General features: G+C 44.7%; 1 long non-coding RNA gene and 4 other non-coding genes across 5 annotated transcripts; all 5 read left to right on the top strand.

The window, feature by feature from the left end:
* The first annotated feature begins 16,450 nt into the window (after positions 1-16,450).
* On the top strand, positions 16,451-16,508 carry LOC138842159 (small nucleolar RNA SNORD109A). The gene has a single exon (XR_011376611.1). It is a non-coding gene; the product is annotated as a small nucleolar RNA SNORD109A (small nucleolar RNA).
* Positions 16,509-17,458: 950 nt separating this feature from the next.
* On the top strand, positions 17,459-17,520 carry LOC138842161 (small nucleolar RNA SNORD109A). The gene has a single exon (XR_011376613.1). It is a non-coding gene; the product is annotated as a small nucleolar RNA SNORD109A (small nucleolar RNA).
* A 2,459-nt stretch (positions 17,521-19,979) lies between these two features.
* Positions 19,980-25,546, top strand: LOC138841992 (uncharacterized). Its single transcript, XR_011376539.1, has 4 exons — positions 19,980-20,052; positions 21,533-21,584; positions 22,682-22,772; positions 24,907-25,546. It is a non-coding gene; the product is annotated as an uncharacterized lncRNA (long non-coding RNA).
* Positions 20,858-20,925, top strand: LOC138842158 (small nucleolar RNA SNORD109A). Its single transcript, XR_011376610.1, has one exon. It is a non-coding gene; the product is annotated as a small nucleolar RNA SNORD109A (small nucleolar RNA).
* On the top strand, positions 24,215-24,269 carry LOC138842160 (small nucleolar RNA SNORD109A). Its single transcript, XR_011376612.1, has one exon. It is a non-coding gene; the product is annotated as a small nucleolar RNA SNORD109A (small nucleolar RNA).
* Positions 25,547-25,829: the final 283 nt, after the last annotated feature.

Genomic DNA, 25,829 nt, shown 5'->3' with positions numbered 1-25,829 from the left:
AACAAAGGATAGTCATCCAATGAATAGACTGGAATAAAGAGGTGTACATATGCAAAAAAGTGAACTGAGATTCAGACTTTAACAAAAATAACTCAAAATGTAGCATAGAGCTAGAAATGAAGTGCAAAAGATTTTAAATTTGTAAAAGAAATTGTAAGAGAACAATCTTAAGTTTTGTGATGAGTTAGATCTCTACACCCAAAGCACATGATGTTGTTAGCCTTCTTTTCTATTGAAATCTCTGCCTTTCAAAAGACATTGAAAGATTAATAAAATGCAGGCCATAGATTGAGAGAAATATTTTCATATGTATCTTATAAAGGTATTCTATTCAAACACACAAAGAGCTCTTTAAAAAAAACTCATCAGTAATCAACTCATTTTAAAATGGTCAGAAGAGATGAATAGGTAACATATCACCAAATACACAGATGACAAATAAGTATGTAAAGATGGCTGAATATTTTCTATTACTAGGGAAATGCAAATGAAACAAGAAAACATAGCATATATAATAATAGAATAGTTAAGATCTAAAGATTTGATGTCAAGTTCTGCTGAATGGGTGAGAAATAGTCCATGTGGTAGAAATGCAAAATGGTACAGCCACTTAAAAACAAACTTTATCATCATAAAGCTAAAAGGAGTTCTGCCATACAGCTAGCAACTATGCATTTAAGTATTTACCCATGTTTGCACAAAACTAGAATGCAAATATATATATCAACTTTGTTATACATATTCTAGAAAAAATGGAAATAATGAATTAACTAAATTATTCAGTGGATGAGTGGGTAAACAAACTATAGTATATACATCAACAGAGTATCACTACAGGTAGTTTTATTTTTTTCAGTTGTGGGGCCTGAACTCTGGGCCTGGCCACTGTCCCTCAGCAATTCAGCTCAAGGCTAGTGCTCTACCACTTGAGCCACAGCACCACTTCTGGCATTTTCTGCTTATGTGGTGCTGAGGAATCAAACCCAGGGCCTCATGCATGCAAAGTAAGCACTCTTACTTTTAGTTTAAAAAAAAAGTCTTTTGAGCTACACAAAAACATAGCAAACTCTCCCAGGTGGCTATAATCCTAGCTACTCAGGAGGCTGAGATCTGAGAATTTCCCTTTGCAGACACCCTTGGGAAGAAAAGTCTAGAAGACTAACCAGCAAAGAAGTTGAACTGGAGGTGTGGCTCAAGTGGTAGAATGCCAGCTGTGAGCAGAAAATTGCATGTAAGACTATGAAACCCTGAGTTCAAGCCCAGCTACTATAAAGAAAAACAACAAACATGGAAATTCTTAGATGTATACCATTAAGTGAAATAAGCCAGTGTATTACATGCATATACATATTCCTTCTTTCATACGACATTCTGGGAAAGGTGAGATAGGTAGTGATAGATGGATGGATGGATGGATGGATAGATCGATTGATTGACAGATAATAGATAATAGAGTGGTGCTGTGGCTCAAGTGGTAGAGCGCTAACCTGGAGCTGAAGAGCTCAGGGACAGCACCCACGGCCAGACTTCAAGTCCCACAACTGACACACACACACAAAATTCTTTGGGCTGGGAAGGTGGCTCAGCGGTAGAGTGATTGCCTTGCACACATGAGGCCCTGGGTTCAATTCCTCAGTACCACATAAACAAAGCTGGAAGTGGCCCTGTGACTCAAGTGGTAGAGCACTAGCCTTGAGCTAAAGAGCTGAGTGACAGCGCTCAGGCCCAGATTCAAGCCCCACAACTGACAAAAAAAAAAAAAAAAAAAGATAATAGGTAAGGTAGGTTGATAATAGGTAGACAGACAGACCAACCGACAGAATGACATACTTGTTAGCAGTCAGGCACTTATTCTCATGGAGTTCAGTTTTTTGTTTTTTTAAATTGCCAATCCTGGGGCTAGAACTCTGGGCCTGCTCTCTTTCACTGAATTTCTTTTGTTCAAGGCTAGCAATATGCCACTTGAGCCACAGCTCCATTTCTGGTTTTGGTTTTTGAGTAGTTTATTGAGAAGTAAGAGTCTCACAGACTTTCCTGCCCAGCCTGGTTTTGAACCTCGATCCTCAGATCTCAGCCTCCTGAGTAGCTAGGATTACAGGTATGAACCACCAATGCTCAGCTTGGGGTTCAGGATTTAATAAAACACATGAGCCTCTTCTGTAGACTCTGGTAACTGTGTACACCTCAGGGCTGTCCAAACCCATAGCACAGAGTGCACTTAATATACATAAAACATTTTTAAAACACACAATTTAGGAAAATGGACAATCCCAGGATGTGATGACGATTTGTATTGCAAGCGTCTAAGACAATCTTGCTGATAAGCGAGGTGGGTTGGGGCTGGTTTAAGTAACTTTGGAAATGAGTGGAATTTTTGAAACAAAAAGCAAAGTGACAGGACAGGAGCTCTATGGCCTGATTGGAAATCGCTTCCCTTGTGTATGTGTGCCAGCAGTTCCATACATCCACACAAGAATTGAGAAGTCAACTGCCAGCAGGTGGTGTAAGTTTTCTTACTGTTTCAGTAAAAGGTTGCAGACAAGACAAAAGAGCTAGATGGACTTGTTGCAATGGATTGAAATTGGAAACATCAGCATTTATTTTAATAATAGCATTCTTATTAACCATATCAGTACAACGTCATATAAAGCCATATAATTTATATCGATATATGTGTATTCATTTGTCATGGGTGCATATATATTATTATAGATAATTATTTAATAAAATGAAAGATATTTGTAGAAGGAAACAATTATGAAATCATCCAAATGGAGAGGCTAAAAGTTTTCCTCAAATCAAACTGATTTTCTGTTATTCATTTCTGTCCAACACTGTACCGGATGTTAAGTAAATCACAGATGAAGGGTTTGAAATGAAAAGGTACAAATTTTGTTCTTCACAGACAATCTGAACATGAGTCATAAAAATTAGAAAAGGGAGCCAAGTTGCTGGATTCAAAAGCAGTGGCCAAGTAAAAGTATAGATAGCTCTATGAAATAATAAATGAATCAGTAATAAATGAAATTTTAAAAAATGGAAATATCAATTGCAAATGAAAAGATCTATGTACAGTATTAGAAAACTTTTTGGAAATGAAGTAAATAATGCTTAGAAATTAAGATGTATATATTCCATTAACAAGTTCAACTCATATAAAGGTGGTCATTCCCCTGAATTCCATGTAAAGAACCAACGTTATCATATGCCCAATATATATCTGATTAAGTGTTTGTTGGAAATTATCAGACTCATTTCAACAATTTCATAGGATCCAGAGTCAAGAAGAATTAAGATAGGTGATGAAGATGAATTATATAACCAAATTTGAAGACCTATTATAAAATTAGAGTACTGACAAATGACAAAACATTATCCCTGGGGCTGGGAAGGTGGCTCAGTGGTAGATTGCTTGCCTCGCATGCATGAGGCCCTGGGTTCGATTCCTCAGCACCACATAAGCAGAAAAAGCTGGAAGTGGCGCTGTAGCTCAAGTGGTAGGGTGCTAGCCTTGAGCTGAAGAATTGAGGGACAGTACCCAGGCCCAGAGTTCAAGCCCCACGACTGAAAAAAATAAAATCAGGAAACTAGCAGTTTAAAAAACAAAAAACAAGAAAAAAACACATTATCCCTTGCTGGGCACCAGTGACTCATGCCTGTCATCCTAGCTACTCAGGAGGCCAGCCAAGGAAAGAAAATCTAAGAGACTCTTATCTCCAATTAACCCCCTAGAAAACCTGAAGTGGAGCTGTGGCCCAAAGTAGTAGAGCGCTAGCTTTGAGTAAAATAGCTCAGGGACAGCGCCAGGCCTCAAGTTCAAGCCCTACAACCACCACACCACCACCAACAACAACAAAAGACTAAAATCTGAAAAAAGAAAATTGATTTTTAAGTCTAATATCTAAGGATCATGGTTTGAATAACATTATTAAACATCACATTAAAGAGAATAGGAGCAGGCTGCAAATAGGAGGAGAATCTAATATAAGAAACAAGAAAGGGAGTGGTGTTGTGGCTCAAGGGGTAGGGCGCTAGTCTTGAGCTGAAGAGCTCAGGCACAGCGTCCAAGCCCAGAGTTCAAGCCCCATGACCAACCAAACAACAACAACAACAAAACAAGAAACAAGAAAGAAAAAAATAGGTGGAATAAGGGAAGAACTTAGAATTGTACATCTTGGAATTCAGGTTTGTTGCAGAAAGATACACAGGCCGAGTGCTGGTGGCTCATGCTGACGATCCTTAGCCACTCAGGATGCTGAAATCTGAGCAACAAAGTTCCCCACCAGCCCAGCAAGCAAATCCCGGGGGGGTGCTTATCTCCAATTAACCAACAAAAAGCAGGAGGGTGTGGCCCACATATTAGAATGTCAGCCATGTGTGGAAAATGCCAGGCAAGAATATACGGCTCAGAATTCAAGCTGCCATACTGGTACCAAATAGCCACCACCACCACCACCACCACCACCACCATCACCATCATCATCATCATCATCATCATCATCATCATCATCATCATCATTCATAGCAGAAGACAGTGGATAGAAAGGTTCCTACTTGTCACTCCATAAGTAAAAAAGACAGATTAGCTCCTGAAGAGATTAGGAGCAGTTGGAATCAGGAAGGAGAGGACACAGAAAGTTGATGCGGAGAGAATCAGGCTGTAGCTCAAACCCTGGCTCTTCAAGCCACGGTGGGAGTCGACCAGGATTTTGTTGTTTATATTTTGTTTGTTTTTTTTTTTGTCAACAGACTGGCTGGCAGACCTAGCTACTGGGGAAAGCCAAGGACCTCCCCAGCCTTAAATCTACTGTGGGGTTTGGTCCATTGGGAACTGCTCTTGCAGGGGCAAGCCAGTGTTAGAGAACTTCACCGCCTTGCCTCCCATATCTTGGAGTTTTATATCCATCTTGAGGAGGAGATATGGATTTGGGGGGTGTGGAGGGTGTGTGTGTGTGTGTATGTGTGTTTGAGACTGAGTTATTCAGGGCACCTAAACGCATGTGCAAGTGGTGGAGCCCGGGTTCTGGCGGCCTGCCCTCCCGCTGTCAGCAGCAAGCCCCGTCACCTGGGGATTCACGCCCAGACTCAGCCAGCTGAGCTGAGGGGCAGGAGCTTTCTCAGTCCTGGAGCTGCTGCTCTGACACAGGCAGGCAGGCCGAGAGCTCTGAGCCCAGGACTGGACTTCCGTGGGATCTTCAAACCCTGAAACCAGCCAGGCGGAGGGGAGTAGCTCCCAGGCAGAGTGGTAGCCAGATTTCCTCAGTTCTCCAGCTCTAGTGCAGCTCAGAGTCCTCAGTCCAGAGTCCTCAGTCCTCTTGGCCTTGGACATTTGCTACCCCTAGGCGCGCACACATGGGTGGTGGGGCGTGTGTGGAGTGAGGGAAAACCTACCCAGCCACCAGCTGATTGGGGCCAGCAATATGGCTCTGGGTATACACAGACTGAATGAATGCTGCCAGGTGCAGCCGTCAAACGCAAACCTGACTTTGGAGCACATTGACCCTTTGGCCTGCACACAGCACCAGCCTGAAAATAAGGGACAGTGTAGAGCAGGTGTGAGACATGGCAGCCCCCACCCAGCAGATCCCAATGTTAGAGGAACCAGTAGAGGGTGTGGATTGATAAACAAGAGACTAAAAGAAGAACACAGAGGATCAACGGAACGGAGTTTGTTCTTTGAGAAATCAACAAGATTCACAAGACCACAGCCAAAGCTTACCAAAAAGAAAGAGAAGGCCCAAATTAATTTGTTAAAGGTGCAAGTGAAAAGAGAGACATACAGTGTAACACATGCTGCTGAAATCCAAATATACCTCTGGGAATGTTTTTGAAAACGTATTTCAAGAAAATTGGATGTGTAGATCCAAAGGACCAACCAAAATCAGATCAACAGGACTCCACTGGAAACCTAGATCTGGTGAACACTTTGAGCAAACTAGAAGGGTATGAAAATCAACAGGTAAAAGTACACTTTCTAGATAGTAATGATGAGCACATGACAAGGAAAATCAGGAAGATAATCTTATTCACAAGTCCCTCAGAAATTAATAAAATACCTAGAAACAAGTCAAACCAAAGAGATAAAAGAACGCTAACATAAAAGAACTCTACCCACAAAAGCCAGATCTGGTGGCATATGCCTATAGTCCTAGCTACTCAGGAGGCTGAGATCAGAAGATTCTGGTTTGAAGCCAGCCCAGGCAGAAAAGTCCACCAGACTCTTATGTCCAGTTAACCACCAAAAAACTGGTAGCTTTGAATGAAAAAGCTAAGGGACAGTGCCCAGAAACTGAGTTCAAGCTCTAGTCCATCATAAAAAAACAATAACAAGAAACAATATAATGAAACTATAGAACATCTAAGAATAAATTTGGAGGATACAGAAGACATTAGAAAACACAAAGATCCTCCATCTTCATGGACTGGAAAACTGTCATGAAAGTGGGTATAAAACCAAAAGTTACATACAGACTCAATGAAATAGTCATCATAAAACTATTGACATTTCCCCCAGAAATAGGGAAAAAATCCTAAAATTCATATGCAAGCACAAAAGCCTCCCAAGTAACCAAAGCAGTCCTGAGCCAAAAAGACCAATTTTGGAGTTATCACAATACCTTATTTCAAAGTATATTACAAAGCCATAATAAGAGACTCTGACACAAAAGTAGATATATAAGCCATTTGGAAAGAGGACATGGAAATAAACACACAGCTTCAGACACTGGATTCTCAATCAAGGTTTTAAGACCATATGGAAAAGGACAGTTTCAAAGAAATAGTCAAGGGAAAACTGAATGTTCACATGTCACAGACTGAAACTAGTCCCTTATCTCTCAACCCAAAAAGATCAATTTGAAATGCATCACAGACCTTCATAGAAGACCTAAAAGTGAAAGTTCTAGAAGAAAACAGAGAAACACTTCTTGTTCACTTTGTGAACAAGAACACAATAGCTCAGAAAATGTTAACAAATGAGATTGCATTGAATTTAAAAAATATCCAAGGCAAAGCTAACGATTATGTGATAGCCTTCATATTACTTCAAATTCAGGATGTCTAAAGAATCCAGAAAGTTCAACAGCAAAAGAATAACTAATCCGATCAGCAAAGGCACAAATGAATGGAGTAGATGGTTCTCAACAGAAGTGCCATAAATAAGGGGGACGGGGCGGAGGTAGAATTCAACATCTTTAGCCATCAGGAGAATGCAAATCAAGACTTGACGTTCCCACCAAGTCAGCATGGCCCTGATCAAGAAAGGAATACATGAGGTGAGAATGGAAAGGAGAGGAAGTTCACTACACTGGGCTTGTAAAGGAATCCGGCCCTGTGAGAAGAAACACAGAGACTTCTTCAAGTAGATAAAACAGAACTAGCAGCTCACAGTGCTATAAGATACATACATACACACACACACACACACACACACACACACACACACACACACACACACACACATATATAGTTGTTGTGTATATGTGGGTATACACATATATACTGCGTTTGTGTCTATGTATACTATATATAGTAAAGGAGCAAATGAACTAATTAGCTCCCAGTATGTAAACTGTATGTATAAATATATACTATATAAACTACATAGTCTATATACACTGTATATACTATACACTATATGTATAGTATATATGTATCTATGTATAGATATACTAAAGGCTATATACACATATATCTATCTATATATCACATATAGATATATATATATCTACAATATATAGATATATACAGTATATATAATATATAGATATGTATATATTTACATATAGTGTATATATAGATATATATGTACTATGTCATATATAGGTGTGTGTATATAGATAGATAGATAGATAGATAGATAGATAGATAGATAGATAGATGTAATATATATTCCTGGGTATATATCCAAAGGCATCTCAGTCAGCTTAGGTAGTGGCAATCCAATTCACAAAATCTAAGTTATGGAATCATCCCAGGTGCCAATCAGCAGTTGGATGAATAAAAAAAATGTGGAATGCATACATGATGAAGTTTAGTTTACTTCATTTTCATGTGTATCCCATCTGTAATTTATCTTCATGTAGTTGTACCAAAGGGTTTCAACGCAACATGTCAGTTTACGAGTACAGTATGTCCTGACCAGTGTCACCCTTTCTCTTGTCCTCCTCCTGTCTGTCCTAACCTCACCCCCCCCCCCAATTCGTTACCTGGTCACAGGAAAGTTTAACTGAGCCATAAGAAAGAATAGTGAGAGGCTAAGATAGGGAGGAATGCATTTGGAGGCCAACGTGAACAAAAGAATTATGAGAGTCCCTCCTTCACCAACAGCTGGGCCCCGTGGTGTGTGACTGTCATGCTAGATTCATGGGGAGCATAAATAAGCAATGATAAAAGGGGTGACATAGATCAAGATGCATGCTATGTATGCACAACGAATTCTGTACTTTTGCAGTCAATCTGCACTAATAGGCACCAAAAAAAGGAAAAAGCCTCATTATAAAATGCTTAGGAAGGGCTGGGAAGATGGCTCAGTGGTAGAGTGCTTGCCTTGCATGCATGAGGCCATGGGTTCGATCCCTCAGCCCCACATAAGCAGAAAAAAAAGCCAGAAGTGGTGCTGTGGCTCAAGTGGTAGAGCACTAGCCTTGAGCTGAAGAGCTGAGGGACAGTGCCCAGGCCCAGAGTTCAGGCCCATGACTGGATTCAAAAAAAAATGCTTAGGAAGATAAGCTATTTCAACGAATCAATAACTTATGAATTTGTTCTATGATGGAAAACAATGTTTTAATGAGTTAATCAAGAATATGATGTAATGCTACATGCCAGTGCTTCACTCACACCTGGAATCTTAGCTACTTGGGAGCTTGGGATCCGGAGGATCATGCTTTGAGGTCAGCCAAGGCAGAAAAGTTTGCCAGACTCCATCTCCAAAATAACCAGCAGAAAAACAGTGCCAGAGGCATGACTCAAGCTGTAGAGCACCAGCCTACCAAGCAGAGGACACTGAGTTCAAACCCAGTATGTAGTTTTATGGGTTTTTTTTTTTCATTTATTTTGTTTCTTGTTGGTCATGAGGCTTGAACTCTGGGCCTGGGTACTGTCTTTCAGCTCTTCAGCTCAAGACTAGTGCTCTACCACTTGAGCCACAGCGCCATTTCCAGATTTTTCTGTTTATGTGGTGCTGAGGAATCGAACCCAGGGCCTCGTGCATGTGAGGCAAGCACTCTACCACTGAGCCACCTTCCCAGCCCCCCCACCCCATTTTTTAAAAAAGAATGTGCTTTAATGTACGTCAATGATAGAATACTTTCAGAGGCTAGTCAGCAGAGGTTTATTGTTATTTATTTTTGGTCAGTTGTGGGGCTTGGATTCAGGGCCTCGGCACTGTCCCTGAGATTCTTTTTCACAAGGCTAGCACTCTACTACTTTGAGCCACAGCACCACCTCTGGCTTTTTTCTGAGTTAATTGGAGACGAGTGTCTCACGGACTTTCCTGCCAAGGCTGACTTTGAACTGCGATCCTCAGATTTCAGCCTCTTAAGTAACTGGGATTACAGATGTGAGCCGCTGGTGCCTGGCCTGGTTTATGTGTTTTAAGCTTTGAAATGCATCCCATCATAATATTATTTACTACTTACTATTCTCCTTCAGGGTCTTTAGATAGATAGGAAGTTAAAAACATATACCAAAAAGGTAAAAGAAAAAAATGTAATGCAAATATTATAAAAATCTAACTTTGTGTGCGTGTCGGTGCTGGGGCTTGAACTCAGGGCCTGGGCACTGTCTCTAAGGGGTTTTTTCTTGGGGTGGGGTGGGGTTGGGATGTCGGTTTGTTGGTTAATTTTTTTTACTTACTGCTGCCAACTCTACCCCTTGAATTCATTGGAGAAAAGAGTCTCACGGAGTCATGGTGTGTGTGTGTGTGTGTGTGTGTGTGTGTGCATGGCCGTTGCCTGTGCCCATGGTGTGTGTGTGTGTGTGTGTGTGCATGGTCGTTGCCTGTGCCCAGGCTGTGTGTGTGTGCATGGTCGTTGCCTGTGCCCATTGTGTGTGTGTGTGTGTGTGTGCATGGTCGTTGCCTGTGCCCGGGCTGTGTGTGTGTGTGTGTGTGTGTGTGTGCATGGTCGTTGCCTGTGCCCATGGTGTGTGTGTGTGTGTGTGCATGGTCGTTGCCTGTGCCCGGGCTGTGTGTGTGTGTGCATGGTCATTGCCTGTGCCCGGGCTGTGTGTGTGCATGGTCGTTGCCTGTGCCCGGGCTGTGTGTGTGTGTGTATGTGTGCATGGTCGTTGCTTGTGCCCGGGCTGTGTGTGTGTGTGTGTGTGTGTGCGCATGGTCGTTGCTTGTGCCCGGGCTGGCTTCAACTTGCATTCTCTGAGCAGCTAGGATTACAGACCTACGCCACCGGTCTCTGGCTAGAATTGGGGGAACCTCTATCCTAGATTTTCATTTTGGCCTGGAAGTTGTTAAGTCTTGAAGAGAGAAGATGACAGAACAATCCCGACCCCATCTAGGCCGCAGCCCAGCGGTGGGCGCAGGGCGGCGGCCATCCGGCGGGGAGCTGGGCTCGTCCTCGAACCACCGACTCCGCGGCCGGCGGTCGTGGCCGTCCATCCACAGACAGGACGCGCGGCTGCCGCCCGGCTCGGGTCACACTTCCCAGTGTGTCTTCTGCCGGCGGCCATTCCCCGCCTGGCCCTGGCCCTGGCTTCTGCTGCATCCTGCGCCAAGGCCCAGGTTCTGGAACGATCCCCAGGCACCAAGGATGCTTCCCGCCGGGTCCGCGCACTGCCGGTCCCCGGCCTGCGCGCACAGCGGAGGACTCTGCCCCCGGTCCTGCCACAGACACGCCGTGGCCCGTGGGCGTCACGGTCGTGCACGAGCCCGGGCCCGGGGTGCGGAGTTCGCTGCCCCGCGAACCAGGGCTGCCATCCAGGGTCCCCTCGGGAAGCAGAACAGACAGAACAGCGCGCTGTGCGATGGAAACCTGATTTCTGGCCCCAAACCCACAAGGATTCCTGGGGAAAACAGTTTTTGACCTGGTCCCAGAATCTCCTGCTTGGAAAGGCCCCGTGTGGAGCCAATTAGCGTTGGGTGCACGGGTTCTCGCGCGGGAAGCCGAGGGACTCCTGATTGGTTGGCTTTTAGATAAAGGGAGGATTGGGAATCAGGCGGAAATGTGCCAGAGCTCCTGATTGGTTGATTTTTAGATGAGGGCGGGGTTGGGGAAAAAAATCAGGTAGAAGTGTGCCAGAGCTCCTGATTGGTTGATTTTTAGATGAGGGCGGGGTTGGGGAAAAAAATCAGGTAGAAGTGTGCAGGAGCTCCTGATTGGTTGATTTTTTTTTAGATGAGGGCGGAGTTGGGAGCAGGTGGAAGTGTGATGGAGCTCCTGATTGGTTGAGTGTAGATGAGGGCGGAGTTGGGAGCATGTGGAAGTGTGCAGGAGTTCCTGGTTGGTTGATTTTTTTTTTTTTTTTAGATGAGGATGGAGTTGAGAGCAGGGAAGTGTGCTGGAGCTCCTGGTTGGTTGATTTTTAAATGAGGGCGGGGTTGGTAGCAGGTAGATGTGTGCTGGAGCTCCTGATTGGTTGAGTATAGATGAGGGCAGAGTTGGGAGCATGTGGAAGTGTGTGGGAGCTCCTGATTGGTTGAGTGTAGATGAGGGCGGAGTTGGGAGCAGATGGAAGTGTGTGGGAGCTCCTGGTTGGCTGATTTTTAGATGAGGGCCGAGTCGGGATCAGGGGGAAGTGTGTGGAGCTCCTGGTTGGTTGATTTTTAGATGAGGGCGGGGTCGGAATCAGGGGGAAGTGTGTGGGAGCTCCTGGTTGGCTGATTTTTAGATGAGGGCGGGGTCGGGACAGGGAAGGGCGAGGCCGGCTTTGGCCTTACTCTCTCGTCTCAGAGTGAGCGACGAGGGCGGGTGCTGGTTGGCTGAACGACGCAGGGAGAGAAGTTCGAGAACTCTCTGCCCACTTCGTGGAGCAAATGGCCCAGGTGAGCGCGCGCGGGGTCCAGGCTGGGGAGGCGCCTGGCGGGAGCCTGTGGCCTGGCCTGCTCGTAGGAGGCCGGGCTGGGCTGACTGAGATTCCGTAGCCCCGGGCTGGCTTTGTGGGACAAACAACTCAACTCGGGTCAGGTGGTTCTCGTTGACTGTCAGGAAACCGGGCGGGAGAGCCACAGCCATGTCCCGCTCTGAGCTCAGCCTCGGCCCTTGGAGGGCTTCCAGCCTGGACCCCGGTTCGGATCCGTCCTGGGGGCTTGAGCAGATCAGACTGTGGATCAATGACGCCTCACGTCGGACGTGTGACGTCGGCTTGGGTTTTCGGGCCTGGCCTTGGCTGATGCTCACAGAGGCCTGGTGTCAGTCAGCTGCTGTCTTTTGAGACCAGGGCTTTGAAGGTATCTTGGAAAGGATGTGCCATTTGGGCCGTGCCCAATGCCATCCCTCGTTGGAGGACCACGGTGCTGCCAGCTCGGACAGGTCACTGGCTGCGAGGCTTGTGGCTGGAACTGTAGATTGTCAGGAAGGAACGAACCGTGGACGTCCAGCTGACGGTGCTCGCGGAAGGACCACCTCAGTGCTGAGCTATGCGCAGCCCCTGGGCCTGCTGGCCTCATGATCTATGGGTTGAGGATCCATCTGAATCCTGAGTGGAAGTCCAGAGCCCGTGAGACCCATCCTTGACGCAGAATCTGCAGTTTACTACCACACTCCTTTTCATCCAGGATACTTTAGACCTCACGGCAAAGCTGCCATGCCTCACAGAAGAAGTGTGTGTGTGTGTGTGTGTGTGTGTGTGTGTGTGTGTGTGTGTGTGTGTGTGTGTGTGTGTGTGTGTGTGTGTGTGTGTGTGTGTGTGTGTGTGTGTGTGTGTGTGTGTGTGTGTGACTGTGACTCACCATGGGTCAAAGATGACCCCAGGCACTGGTGGCTCATTCCTGTCTCCTAGCTACTCAAGAGGCTGAGATCTGAGGACTGTGGTTCAAAGTCAGCCTGGGCAGAAAAATCTGTGAGACTCTTTATCTCCAATAACAACCCCCCCCAAAAAAAAGGTGGAAATAGAGAGCTGTGGCTCAAGTGATGGAGGACTAGCCTTGGCGGGGAGGGGGGGAACAACAGCTCAGGGACAGTGTCCAGGCCCTAAAATTGGAGTAAGGTCCAGAAAGTTAGGACAGGAACAGGCAGCTTACCTCCTCTTTGCTCCTCTGGGGATGGGTGCCCTTGGGCCCTGTGGAGGTGTCCCTCCAGGAACCAGCAAAGCTTGTTGACCAGGTCAATTCTGGAAGGCTTCAGGACGCCCAAGCAGCTGCTGCCCTACTCTTGTCTTTCAGTGACACCTGCTGTCCAGGTTTGGCCCTAGGGCCTTCAGTACCACAGGGGAATCAGACGCACTGGCATCGTGACTCTCCTGATGGAAGGGCAGTAGACCAGACACAGGATGGACTCACTACCGAAACTTGAGAGCAAGGGTCTCAGAGAGGCAGCGCGGGATGCTGACAGGTAGAGTGTTCATTGATCTCTTAAAGTTTGGGGTAGAACGTGGATGTGTGTGCTGGGGGGTGACGTGGCCTTGGAGATCCAATGGTTGAGCAAAAATCCTGCTAGAAGACTTGGGAGAAACAGTTCATCCAGGCCCCTGTGGGAGTCCTGGAGTTGCCTAAGGTGGAGCCAATGATCAGGAGACTCTGAATGGCCTCCAGCTGGGGAGCCTGTTGGGGCAGGTGGAGGCGTGGGGCTAGCGAATGGCTGGGGCCTGGCTTTGTGCATTGTCAGGGAAGATAGCAGCTGCATTCCAGGATGACTCACATGAAGAACACTGAGCATGCGTGGGCAGGGAGAAGCCTGCAGCTGAGGTGTCCAGACACAGACCTTGTTCCATGCAGGCCTGGTTCTAAGGTAGATTTGGACAAGGGATTAGCCCCGGCTGCTGGGCCTGAGAAATGTCCTTGATACATTCAATTGGAAATTCAGCATCTCTGTGCCAGTGGCCAGTGGTACCTGGCTGTTTGAGGGTCTATAAGTAAAGGGTGGACTCTATGTGAGCCTCAGTTCATCCTGCTTTATAATTAGAAAGCCTCCACCTCTGAGGACTGGCGGTTCCCGAAGCCCCAGCTTCTGGCCACATGAGCAGACCACTCCTGGATGAGATCGGTGCCTATGGACACGGGTTCTGGTCTACCCTGAATGGCTGTGATGAGATTCCTTAATTCCTGGAGGCCAGCTTATGAATCAGTGAGCCATGGCTTATGGAGGTGTGCATGAGATTTTTTTTTTTTTTAATCTTGGAAATCCATGCTTGGGGCTGAAATTCCCAGTTGCAACAGGTGTGTCTCGTTGACAGTTTTGCTGCTGGAGAACGTGTGCAATTGTGGCAACACAAAATAGCAGCAGGGGCTTGGAGGGCTCTTTCGGCCCTCAGATGGACTGAGGGGTAGCTGTGGATTCCCTGCAAGCAGGGAGGAGCCGTGTGATGCTCAGCAGCATCACACACATAGGGGAAAACTATTGTCTGTCTATGTCCTCCCAAATGGTTCAGTTTTAGGAGACATCTGCAAGGTCTTGAGCTATCCAGATTGACCTCCCACCCCAAAATCAAAACAACAACGAACAAACTCCACGCTAGAAACAGCGTTTGTGCGTTGCTAGGACACTTTTCTACTTCCTTTCAATCCAGGGGATCCCGCCGGCTAGCTGCCTGACATTCCCCACAGCCACCACAAGAGGGCAGCACAACCCCACGGCCGTTTGGCCCGCGGATGGTAAGCAAATGCAGGGAACCTTTCAACTATGCCTGCGATGGGCCGTGGGGGGCCTGGCTGGCTGGAGAGAGGGGACGATGCAAAACTCATGCTTGCCAGGATGGCTGAGGCCCCGTAGAGGGGAGGCACGGCTGGAATAGTGGCTTCCTCCTTCCTTTCTTCCTTTGGGGACCTGCAGGCCCCAGGCTCTGGATTTCTTCCTCCCTGAACCCCCAGAATTCTCATTCTGGCTCTTCTAGTAGACACCAGCCGCCCACCCCGTTTGAAGATTCAGAACAGCAGGCTACCTGCTGGCTCTGTCCTTGCGGTTCCATTTTTGCCTTTCAGTGACACCTGCTGCCCGGATCAGCCCCAGAGCCTTCTAGATGGCATATGGGGGAGTGGGGTTGGTGGGTTTGGGGTTAGAGTTGGAGGATCCTGGGATCCGAATACCATCACAGGACTCTCCTGCCCATGAAAGATGCCCTTCTAGGATGCGATCCTGGGACTGTGGTGCGCCTTGGGCCCTGCCAGACTAAATGGCTTCAGGCAGGAGAGGACGGGGTCCGGGCAGAAATGCTGCCGACCACGGAGACCCCTCCATCGTCACCTGCACTGATTTCAACAAGAGGAAGAGGCATTTAGACGCCCTCTGTGCCAGAGTTAAGCTGCTGTTTTCTCTCTTTCTCTTTCCCTCCCTCCCTCCTTCCCTTCTTTCCTTCCTCCCTCCCTCCCTCCCTCTATCTTTTGCCAGTACTGGGGTGCTGTGCGCATGGAGTGTTCTGATTCTTTCCTTTATGTCTTTTATGACCTACTGTGCATAATCATTATTTGGGGGGGGGGTCTGGTCATGGGGCCTGAACTCTGGGCCTGGGCACTGTCCCTCAGCTCTTCAGCTCAAGGCTAGCGCTCTACCACTAGAGCCACAGCGCCACTTCCGGCTTTTTTCTTTTTGCTTATGTGGTGCTGAGGAATTGAACCCAGGGCCTCATGCATGCAAGGCAAGCGCACTACCACTGAGCCACCTTCCCAGCTCCCTCTTCTTTAAAAATCTCAAACATCTTGAAGGCAACTAATTAGGAAAAAACCAAAAGCAACTAAATAATTTAGGGAACTCAGACGTTTTCCCCCCTCAGCTGATGTTGGGTGAAAATAACTTGATAAATTCAAGTGTGCTAATCCTTGAGTTAATTTCACCCATTCAGATCTTTATTATTTCTACTTTTTTTTTTTTTTTGCTATGCTGTGATGTACTAGTTAAGTCTTCTTTTTCTTTTTTTTTTTTTTCCTTTGGGTCCGGTCATGGGGCCTGAATTCTGGGCCTGGGCACTGTCCCTGAGCTCTTCAGCTCAAGGCTAGCGCTCTACCACTTGAGCCACAGCACCACTTCCGGCTTTTTTCTTTTTGCTTATGTGGTGCTGAGGAATCAAACCCAGGGCCTCAGGCATGCAAGGCAAGCGCTCTACCACTGAGCCACCTTCCCAGCCCCGCTGTTAAGTCTTTAACTTCTTGAGGGAAGCCTTGACCTCTTTTCCTAAATTCTTCTCCTAACTTTCACTCTAACTTTACAAATCAGAAATCTCTTTCACACCCACAGTGTGGCAGATGCATTCCTGTCACTTGTAATCTTCCGGGGATCACTCAGTGTCGTTGGCTGCCCAGAGCCAGCCTGCTTGGGGGAGTGCTTATTTGTCACCAGGGCGCGTGTCTGGGTCCATGATGAGTACAGGACACTGAAGGACTCAAAGCAGGTGTCAATCTAAGAGCCTGGAAGAGAGGCAGGAAAGGACAGGTTTATTTGGTGACTAGCTTCCATTTCCTTCGAACACAGAGGGGTAGAGAGCTCCTCCTAGGAAATGGGCTAGTCCTGTGTAACTTAACAATAGAATGGCAATGGGACTGCCATGGTGTTTTGTTTTTCCTGTTGAGCTCGTCAAGAATGATACCTGCAGGACTGAATACTTTATCATTCTTTTTCGTAGTTACATCTTTCCCACAGAGGTGTGAAAATGTGTAGAATTGGTATAGAAGAAACAAACCCGTTACATCATCTTTATAATAATGAAAAAGTATTTGTACAAAGGGCTCACTGTCATAGCAATTTCATAGCTGATCAAAATATTTATTGTAGCAAGACCTCTTTGTGCCAAAATATTTTCAGACATTCCTCAGATTTCCCTTTTTAGTTTCCTTTATCTGGCACATAAAGAACTTGTATATTTCCATTCTTGTCTTACCTATAATGATATGACTTAATTCTTTTTTTTTTTTTTTTCTTGATCATGGGGCTTGAATTCAGCCCTGGGTACTGTCTCTGAGCTCTTTTGCTCAAGACGAGTGCGCTACCACTTTGAGCCACAGTGCCACTTCTGGTTTTTGAGTGGTTCATTGGAGATAAAGAGTCTCACAGAGACTTTTCTGCCCACGCTGGCTTCCAACTGCAATCCTCAGATCTCAGCCTCCTGAATAGCTAGGATTATAGGTGTAAGCCATCTGCACCTGGTGATAGGATTTAATTTCCTAAATGTGAACATTTGAAAGTTCATTAAAAAATTCCTGAACATAGCCAATTCACTAAACAAATAGGAGTCACAAACTTCTTCATACTGCAGAAAAAAAATGTCCACTGTGCATTTCCAGTTCCTTTTGTATAACCCAGTAGAGAACCAAGGCTGGCTGTGGAAATGCTTGTCGGCCACCAGGGGGCGCACGTCTCACTGCACGGTGAGCACCAGCGTCTGAGGCTGCTGAAAGACTCCGTGCAGGTGTCAAGCTGAGCACCAGATGCAGGCAGGCAGTCTAAGAAGACAAATAAGCGTCTCAGCTTGGTTTCATTGATTACCCCGCAGTGATACCACCGGGGGAAGGCCTTTCTGCTCACAGGCACTAGCATCCTGTCTTTTAAGGCCATGCTCATCTTTATTCTACTCAGTGACTCGTTTTCACTTGAACACGGGGTTGTAAATGTATATTTATTTTTAAAACGTATTTGCTAGCCACCAAGGAGGACATAAAAATATGCAATTCAGAAAAGATCCAGCAATGGTTATTTGTCCTGAAATGATTAACATGGCCAAAGGGAGGGAAGGCTGCCTATTGGCATAGTGGCAGTGGACTCTATTGTAGCTCATTATTGGATGTGTGGTTGAGTATTTTCTAGTATGTCCCATTTTTTCTATCTTCCTGCTATGCTCAGCTAATAGAGAAGAGTGGGACTCTGTTGCTCCACTTCAGTAAAGAGGGGTGAGTAATCACCCAACATTTTTGAAGCCTACATGTTTTGTACTCTGTCCCAGGTTCAAGTTTTTATGGGCTTATTGGACAATATTATCATGGTGTTTTGTTTTTTTCTACTGAATCTTCCCCAGTGACCCATGAATCATTGAAACCTTTATCATTTTTTTTCTTTCCTTTTACATCTTGCCTATGTTGATGCAAAACATGTGGCACTTATGAGCACTGTTATGGCAAGTTCCTATTTGAGCAAGTTATTTATTATAATAAGTCTTGTTGTTGCCCAGATATTATCACACTTTGCTGGCTGGTTTAATTCTTAGAGTTTCAAAAGAGTCAACCTGTAGTCCACAAGTTATGTGTCGTCTTATGAATCACTGGCTTGATTTAGTGTAGTTCTCTTCAGAACTCATAAGTTTTGAGGATGGATATGGAACAGCTTAGGTCAGAGTCAAAATAAGAAACTTGGAGGGGCTGGGAAGGTGGCTCAGTGGTAGAGTGCTTGCCTTGCATGCATGAGGCCCTGGGTTCAATTTTTGGGCATCACATAAAGCAGAAAAAAACAGAAGTGGAGCCGTGGCTCAAGTGGTAGAGTGCTAGCCTTGAGCTGAAGAGCTGAGGGACAGCACCCAGGCCCAGAGTTCAGCCCCTGCAACTAACAAAAAAAAACTGGGTTGTGGCTGCCAATTTGTCCCCTGTGTGTCTCTCTCGATAAGTGCTCGCTGTGTTTGGAGTAGGGTGTCTTTACTGAGTTTAAATTTTTTGATTTTAATTCCATAATTTTTCTATTAGAATACCATACTTTGATAGAACCATGTATTAGAGCAAGAAATGAGACTAAGTATTGCTTTAATACATCCCTTAGGTATCTTGTCCAGTAGATTGAGTGGTACTTAGTTCTCAATGAATAATGTCAGAATAGTAAGTCATCCTTAATCTATTAAGTGCCTCGCTTCCTTTGTATTTGAGCAGAGAGTGGTAGGTGCATGTATATGCTTTTAGAAACCAATGAAAGAGTTTGAAAATGCAATTCAGAAAGGAGCCAGCGATGGCGGAGTTGACGGAAATGGTTGTTACCATGGATACCGAGAGGGAACAGGGTCTACGACTCCAATACAATGCAACAGAATCCCATTTTAGCTCATCACTGCATTTGTTGCTGAGCATTTTCTCGTCTCTCTCTTTATGTCACGCTTTGTGAATATAGGAGAGAGGACAGCCGTTCCCCACTTGAATGAAGCATGAGCAGATGCGAAGAGCGGGATAGCTTTGATCCCTTGAAGAAGCGAATGCAGGAGGATGGCAGGTCCAGGCAAGCCCGGGCGGCGTGGAGGGACACCGCTCTGAGCAAAACGGCCCAAATCCTACCAAGCGCTTGTTGGTGGTTCACATGTGTAATCCCAGCTGCTCAGAAGTCTGAGGTTGGGAGGGTCCTGGCTGGAAATACAAAGAAACTAAAAGGAATGATGAACTCTCATGTGATCCATGGGGCCCCATCCAGCCAGGTGAAAAAAGCGTTCTTCCTGCAAGGAAGAAAGGGGCAGAATCATTTTAAAAAGGATATACATATATAATGGCTATTAAACTCCAGAATCTAGAGCGAGGTACGAACATCCAAGCACATGGTGTCAAAGATTAGCACAGTAGACCCGAAAGAATCTCACTAAGAGCTGGGCCCTGGCACACCTGTCATCCTTGCTACTCAGGAGGCTGAGATCTGAGGATCGTGGTTCAAAGCCAGCCTGGGCTGGAAAGTCTGTGAGACTTTTATCTCTAGTGAACCACCAGAAAAAAATGGAAGGAGTTTCATGTTTGCTATTATCAGGTGATTGGAAATATATATTTTTTCATGGCATATCCAAGTGTGCAGTTAATTCTCAAAGCTTTGCACCTAAAATATTAAGTAAACATATTAACATACCTGTAAAAAAAAAAAAGCACTGTGCTTTACTTAGAATGACCTTTCACGTTTTTGAATCTGATATCTTTCTTTGCTATGTTGCTGCAGGTAAAAAACTACAACATACTTGGATGAAGAAAAGTGAGCCGTTACTCTGGTGCTTTTAATTTTTTTTCTGGTATGTTTTGCTTTGTGATGTCAAAAGGCCAAAATCTTCTGAGTTCCCTATCTCAGAAGCTTGAGTGGTGGTTTATTCCTGAAAGATGTATTTTGGCCTTAAGAGTGTCACTTCCTTTCTGAGGAGTATTTTATTTTTATTTGTTGATATGCATTTATTCATTTTAATTCATTTCTAAAGAAAGAAGTTAAATAATATTGGGAAACCAGTGGCATTGTTTCAGGAGTTTTGTTTAGTCACAGTAATTTCTGATACAGTTCAAAGCACTGGCTTGCTGTTATCCCGAATTTTGATATTTGCACAATTGTTTTTGGTTTTTTTTGGTCGGTCGTGGGTCTTGAACTCTCGGCCTGGGCGCTGTCCCTCAGCTATTCAGCTCAAGGCTAGCACTCTACCACGTGAGCCACAGCACTACTTACAGTTTTCTGGTGGTTCATTGGAGATAAGAGTCTCACGGCCTTTCCTGCCCGGGCTGGCTTTGAACCATGATCCTCAGATCTCAGCCTCCTGAGTAGCTAGGGATTACAGGCGTGAGCCACCAGCGCCCGGCTTGCACGCTTGTTTTTACTGTAGTGCTATGATTGACTTCTTAAACATTAACTTTTTAAAGATTCATGGTGTTTCTGGAACACATTCACCTGATCTACTAGAACTATGGAAGTGACTTTTTTTTCCCCTACGAAAGATGCTACAGATCCAACTCAGAACAAACACCTACTGGACATTTATTGTTCTTCGTGCATCACACGGTACATTTGGCTGCCTAGAATAAGCATAGCTGTGGGGCATGTCTGGGCGAATGTCTGGATCGATGTTGAGCACAAGGGTCTGAGGATGGCCGAAGGACTCAATGCAGACATCAAGCAGAGAACTACATGAGGGCTGGGTAATAAGACAAATACTCAGCCCTGCCTGCCTGCCTGCTGCCTCCTTCAGAGAGACCATGGAGGGAAAGCTCTCTTGCTCCCATAGCAGTCATTAGTGTCCTGTCTTACCAGGCAGTGCGCATCCTTCATCTATTACAGGACCAGCTTCACTTGTATTTGAAAGGAGAAGTTTTGATGCTGGTATATAAGGAATACATTCCCGAGCAATAAGTAAAGGCGTTAAGTAGGTGGGATTCAGCTAGGAGCCGGCCATCGTGATGTGTGTGGCGCAGTCACAGCACCGTGGCAAGACCTTATCAAAGGCAGTGACACCCATGAGACCACGCACATGTTTATTCAGTGAGTAGCGTCACTTCATTTCCACACAGGGCTGGTCTGTATTGGTGGTACGATATAGGTTCTTGAGTAACAAATGACGAAGTTTGAAATGCTGGGATGCTGAGTGGAGTAAGCAGTCCACGGTGTGCACCGAAAATCCCAACTGCCTCACCCAGAAGAAGGTCCATGTGCTAATGGCCAAGGGACCATGTTTTAGTTCGTTATTGTTTCTGTTGTCAAGTAACTCCTAAGGTGGCATGTTTTCTTTCTGCCAGGCATTGCTGACATAGACAAGCCAGGATCTATTCTTCCGCTTGAGAGAAGAGGGTAAGTTCTAAGCCAAGGCTCTTTGGAATTTTCGTGGTCAAGGACGCTATGCTAGATTTCTTCAGTCGTTTCTTCAATGACTTTTTCAAGAATAGATTCTCACCATGGACACCTGCATTATTCAGTTCTTAAAGACTCTTCCCCCGCCCCCCCCCGCCCCCCGCAAGTCTTTCTTTCATTAGTGACCACAGGATGAACTTAGATCTATGATGACAATTTCATATTGAATCAAGAAACTTGGGGAAGATCTCTTTGTGGGAAACATGATCAGGTTCTTCTTGTTTGTTTAATTCCTGGTTTTTCAGGAAAGAGAATCTGTTCATACAATTTTAAGGGTCACATTAGGTTTCTTTTTTACACCCACGGTTATCAAGGACTCGAATTGTTTCTTTTATTGTTGTAAGATTAGAAGCTATCGATATATAATTCTTGCGTGGCAAGATAATTAGGTGATTGCTGCAATCTTGTAAGTTCTTTTGATCTGTGGAGTTGATTCCTTACTGAGTTTTTTCTGCTTCTAATGGAATCATTGCCTTAGTTTTTGTTGTTGTTTTTCTAATTGTTTTTGGAGTAGTAGCCAGATGCATAATTTCGTTCTGTCTATAGTATAGATGAAGTAGTCAGAAGTAATAAACCTAGGTGATTACTGCGATCTTATTTTTTTTTTCTGGGAGTTGATTTCTTGCTATGTTTTGGAGGGTGCCAGTTTACTGAGCTATACAGTTTTAGTGTATGTACTTTTAACTAAGTATTTTTTATTTCGGTAGAAAGCAGAAACTATAGGAAGATGCTAGACCAAATATGAGTTATAACATATCTTAGAAATATTGTCCATGAGATGGCGGGTCACTATGTGCTGCATGAGTAATGTAATGTCTGAATGAGAAGTTGGGTGTGTTCTCCCTTAAATGCAAGATCTTTCCGAAAACCAAGTATATTGTGGTGTTGATTATTAATCCATGTGGGTTAATATGGAAAGATTCAAATCAGTCAGTGCAAAAACCTCCAAGTAGCTAGTTTCCCCATAAAATTTATAAATGATTTGATGAAAATAGAAAAACCATTCATTAATGATGGTGTATTTTTTAATTATTAAGGTAGACAAAGCGGCTGGAGTGAGGAACTTAGAACCAGAGAGACAGCAGGCGACAGAGAAACCCTCCCCAGAAGGAATCAGGCAAAATCATGGTAAGTGCTGGTCTTTAACCAGCATGTCTGTAACCTAGCTTCTCAAGGCCCGAGGTGGAAAGGGTCCCAGTTTGATAAAGAAAAAGCCAAAAACAAAACAGTAATCAAAGCCAATAGGATTGATGGCATATATCAAGAGAAAGACTCAAAGAAACACAGGTTGTATGGTTTCCTTCATTTGTAGTAACTCGAATGTGCCCAGAAATCTCTAAGTAAACACATTAGACAGCACAAGAAAAAAATAATGCACGAAGACGTGACAAACTATACAGGTCTGTAGACATTCACACAGAGTGAGACCAAAGGCAGACATTCTTGAGAGGCTCACATAGGTACAGTGTCTCTGTGCCTCTGAGCGAATAAAATAATATTTACCCAAAGGAGCTCCAGGAAACGGAAACGAGGTTGTTTTGTGGTTGTTGCTGTTTTTGTTTTCATTTCCTTTTGTCTTGTTTGTTCATTTCTCTGAATTTGGGAGGGGAAGGGGGGGCATAGAAATGGAGGGACAAAGGGTGAACAAAGGCAGCAGTAGTACTTACCAGACACTGTGTTGAAAAGGAACTCTACAACTTGTGGGACGGGAAAAAAACTGGGAGAGTGAGGGAAAGGGTGACTGTCCAAAATGAAATGTCCTCTCCATCTCACTTATGTAACCGCAACCCCGCTGCACATTACCTTTACCGTAAATGAAAAAGAGCAATAACGATAAATAAAAAAAAGAATGAAGGGACTTCCTGATGGAATGAGAAAAGGACAGAATTATTAAAAACATAACAGTTCTCCACTTCCAAAACCTACAAGGAGATTGAGTAATACAGATACAGAACACTACAAATCCATAGGGAATGTCTGTGAGACTCTTACTCCAAAACAAAATGCTGGAAATAGAGCTGTGGCTGGAGCGGTAGAGTGCTAGCTAGCTTTGAGCAACGAAGTTCAGGGACAGCACCCAGGCCGAGTTCAAGGACACTTCTTCACAAGTTTATGTTGGGGGGAAAAGCATTTTTTATTATTTTATTATTGATATTTTTATTATTTAAATTCAAGCATGCCCATCCTTGATTCTGCTTTTTTTTGGGGGGGGGGTCGGTCGTGGGGCTTGAACTCTGGGTCTGAGCACTGTCCCTCAGCTCTTCAGCTCAAGGCTAGCACTCTACCGCTTGAGCCACAGCGCCACTTTGTCTGCGTTATCTAGCTGGCATGCACAGGACTTGGCGGTTACCACTCTTGCCTTTCATTCTCTGATTTCTTGGAACATTTCTCTAGTGTTCAAACATTTTCCAGGCTTTTGCATCCTATTTCACTAGCGTAGTACAAGTGACGGGCTTTTCTTACTGTACACTTGCTAGCCCTCTTTCTCAGCACAGTAGTCGAAGCTGCCCAGAACGGGTCTGGCTAGGGAAGTTCTTTGTTTACCACGAGGGGGCGCATGTCTGGAAGCAGATGAGCATGAGGGTCTGAGGACACTGAAGGACTCAAGTGCAGAAGTCAATCTGAGGAGCAGATGTTGGCTGTCTAATTTAAAGACAAGTAAGCTTCTCATCCTGGCATTAATGGGCGATCTTTCAGTGATGCCATTCTGGGAAGACTGTATTGCGCTCCTAACGGGCATTAGCATTCCAAATCTATCAAGGCAGTGCACATTTTTTTATCTTTCATTTTTTAAATCTTGCTTCAGTTTTTTCCTTTCTGGCGGTCCTGGGGGTTGAACTCAAGGCCTGGGGACTGTCCCTGAGCCTCTCTGTGCTCTAGGCTAGTGCTCTACCACTTGAACCACAGCGCCACTTCAGCTTTTTTCTGTGCGTGTGGTGCTAAGGAATGGAACCCAGGGCCTCATGCATGCAAGGCAAGCACTCTACCACTGAGCCGCCTTCCCAGCCCCTCTTGTTTTAATTTTTTATGCAGAAGTATTTACTCACTTGTACACAGCAAATACACTATTGAATAACAAATAAATTAATGATGTTCAGAAAGCAGTCTGAGCAGCGGTGCTGTGTACTGAAATTGTTGTTAGATTTCTGAAAGAAGGGAACACTACTTATCGTAACAAATAAATGGAACCTTAATTTAGCTCTATGTCACTTTTTCTGTAGAGCATTTCCCAACATTATGCCTCCTTTTCTTTTTCTCACAGGTCGATGATATAGATGAGTAGAAATTTGCTCCACTACTTCTGAGAAGAGGGGTGAGTTCTGAGCCCGTATCTCTTGGAATTTACATGCCATGTACTCTGTGCCAGGTTCTGAGATTCCTGTGTTTATCTCTTTCGAGGCATATTGAAGAGTATTCTTGCTGGGCACTGGTGGCTTATGCCTGTAATCCTAGCTAGAACACAGGTGGCAGAGTTCTGAGGATTCTGTGAGACTCAATTACTCACAAAAGAGTAAATTTGTGGTCCATGGGTGTTGTGGTGACAGTACGCATAGTTTAGCTTTTCTTTTGGTTATTGGCTTGAATTAGTGTTGTTCTCGTTTTTATACCCTAAGACGCTACATATGTAATTGTGTTTTCTTGATGGTATGGGTGAGACAGCCAGATTTAAGAAACTTGGCTGGTTTCACCAACTAGTTATGTCTCTGTGTTCTGATTACTGCTGGGTTTGGGATGGTGTGTGTTACTGACTTATCCAATTTTAGTGTCTGTTCTTTCCTATAAGTATTTTATTCTTAGATAGAAAGCAGAAAGGATGGCAAGCAAAGCCAAACGTTGGCCAATATGTCTCTTAGGAATAGTGTGTGGAAAATTGTGTGTTCCTTGGTGCTCGATGATTAATGTCCTAGTAATGAGTCGTGTTTTCTCTGTAATGCAAGCCCTTCCAGAAAGAAAACATAATATTCTGTAGTGACTTGAGTATTTTTAATTTTAGCACATTGACGTACTTTCTACGCACATTCTTAAATTCTATTACTTATACTTTTTTCCTGTTACGAAAATCACCATATGATTATTTCTTCATAATTGCCAAGATGGTACTCACTGATTTGAAGAAAAAGTAGAAGCCTCAATAGAGTGTACAGCAGAAAAATGCCTAATGCTGTGCATTCTGATAAAGTATAG

This window comes from Dipodomys merriami, unplaced genomic scaffold, assembly GCF_024711535.1.
Source record: "Dipodomys merriami isolate MVZ:Mamm:240054 unplaced genomic scaffold, mDipMer1.0.p SCAF_33, whole genome shotgun sequence".
Taxonomy (NCBI): Eukaryota; Metazoa; Chordata; class Mammalia; order Rodentia; family Heteromyidae; genus Dipodomys; species Dipodomys merriami.
This window is presented reverse-complemented; position numbering and strand designations above follow the sequence as displayed.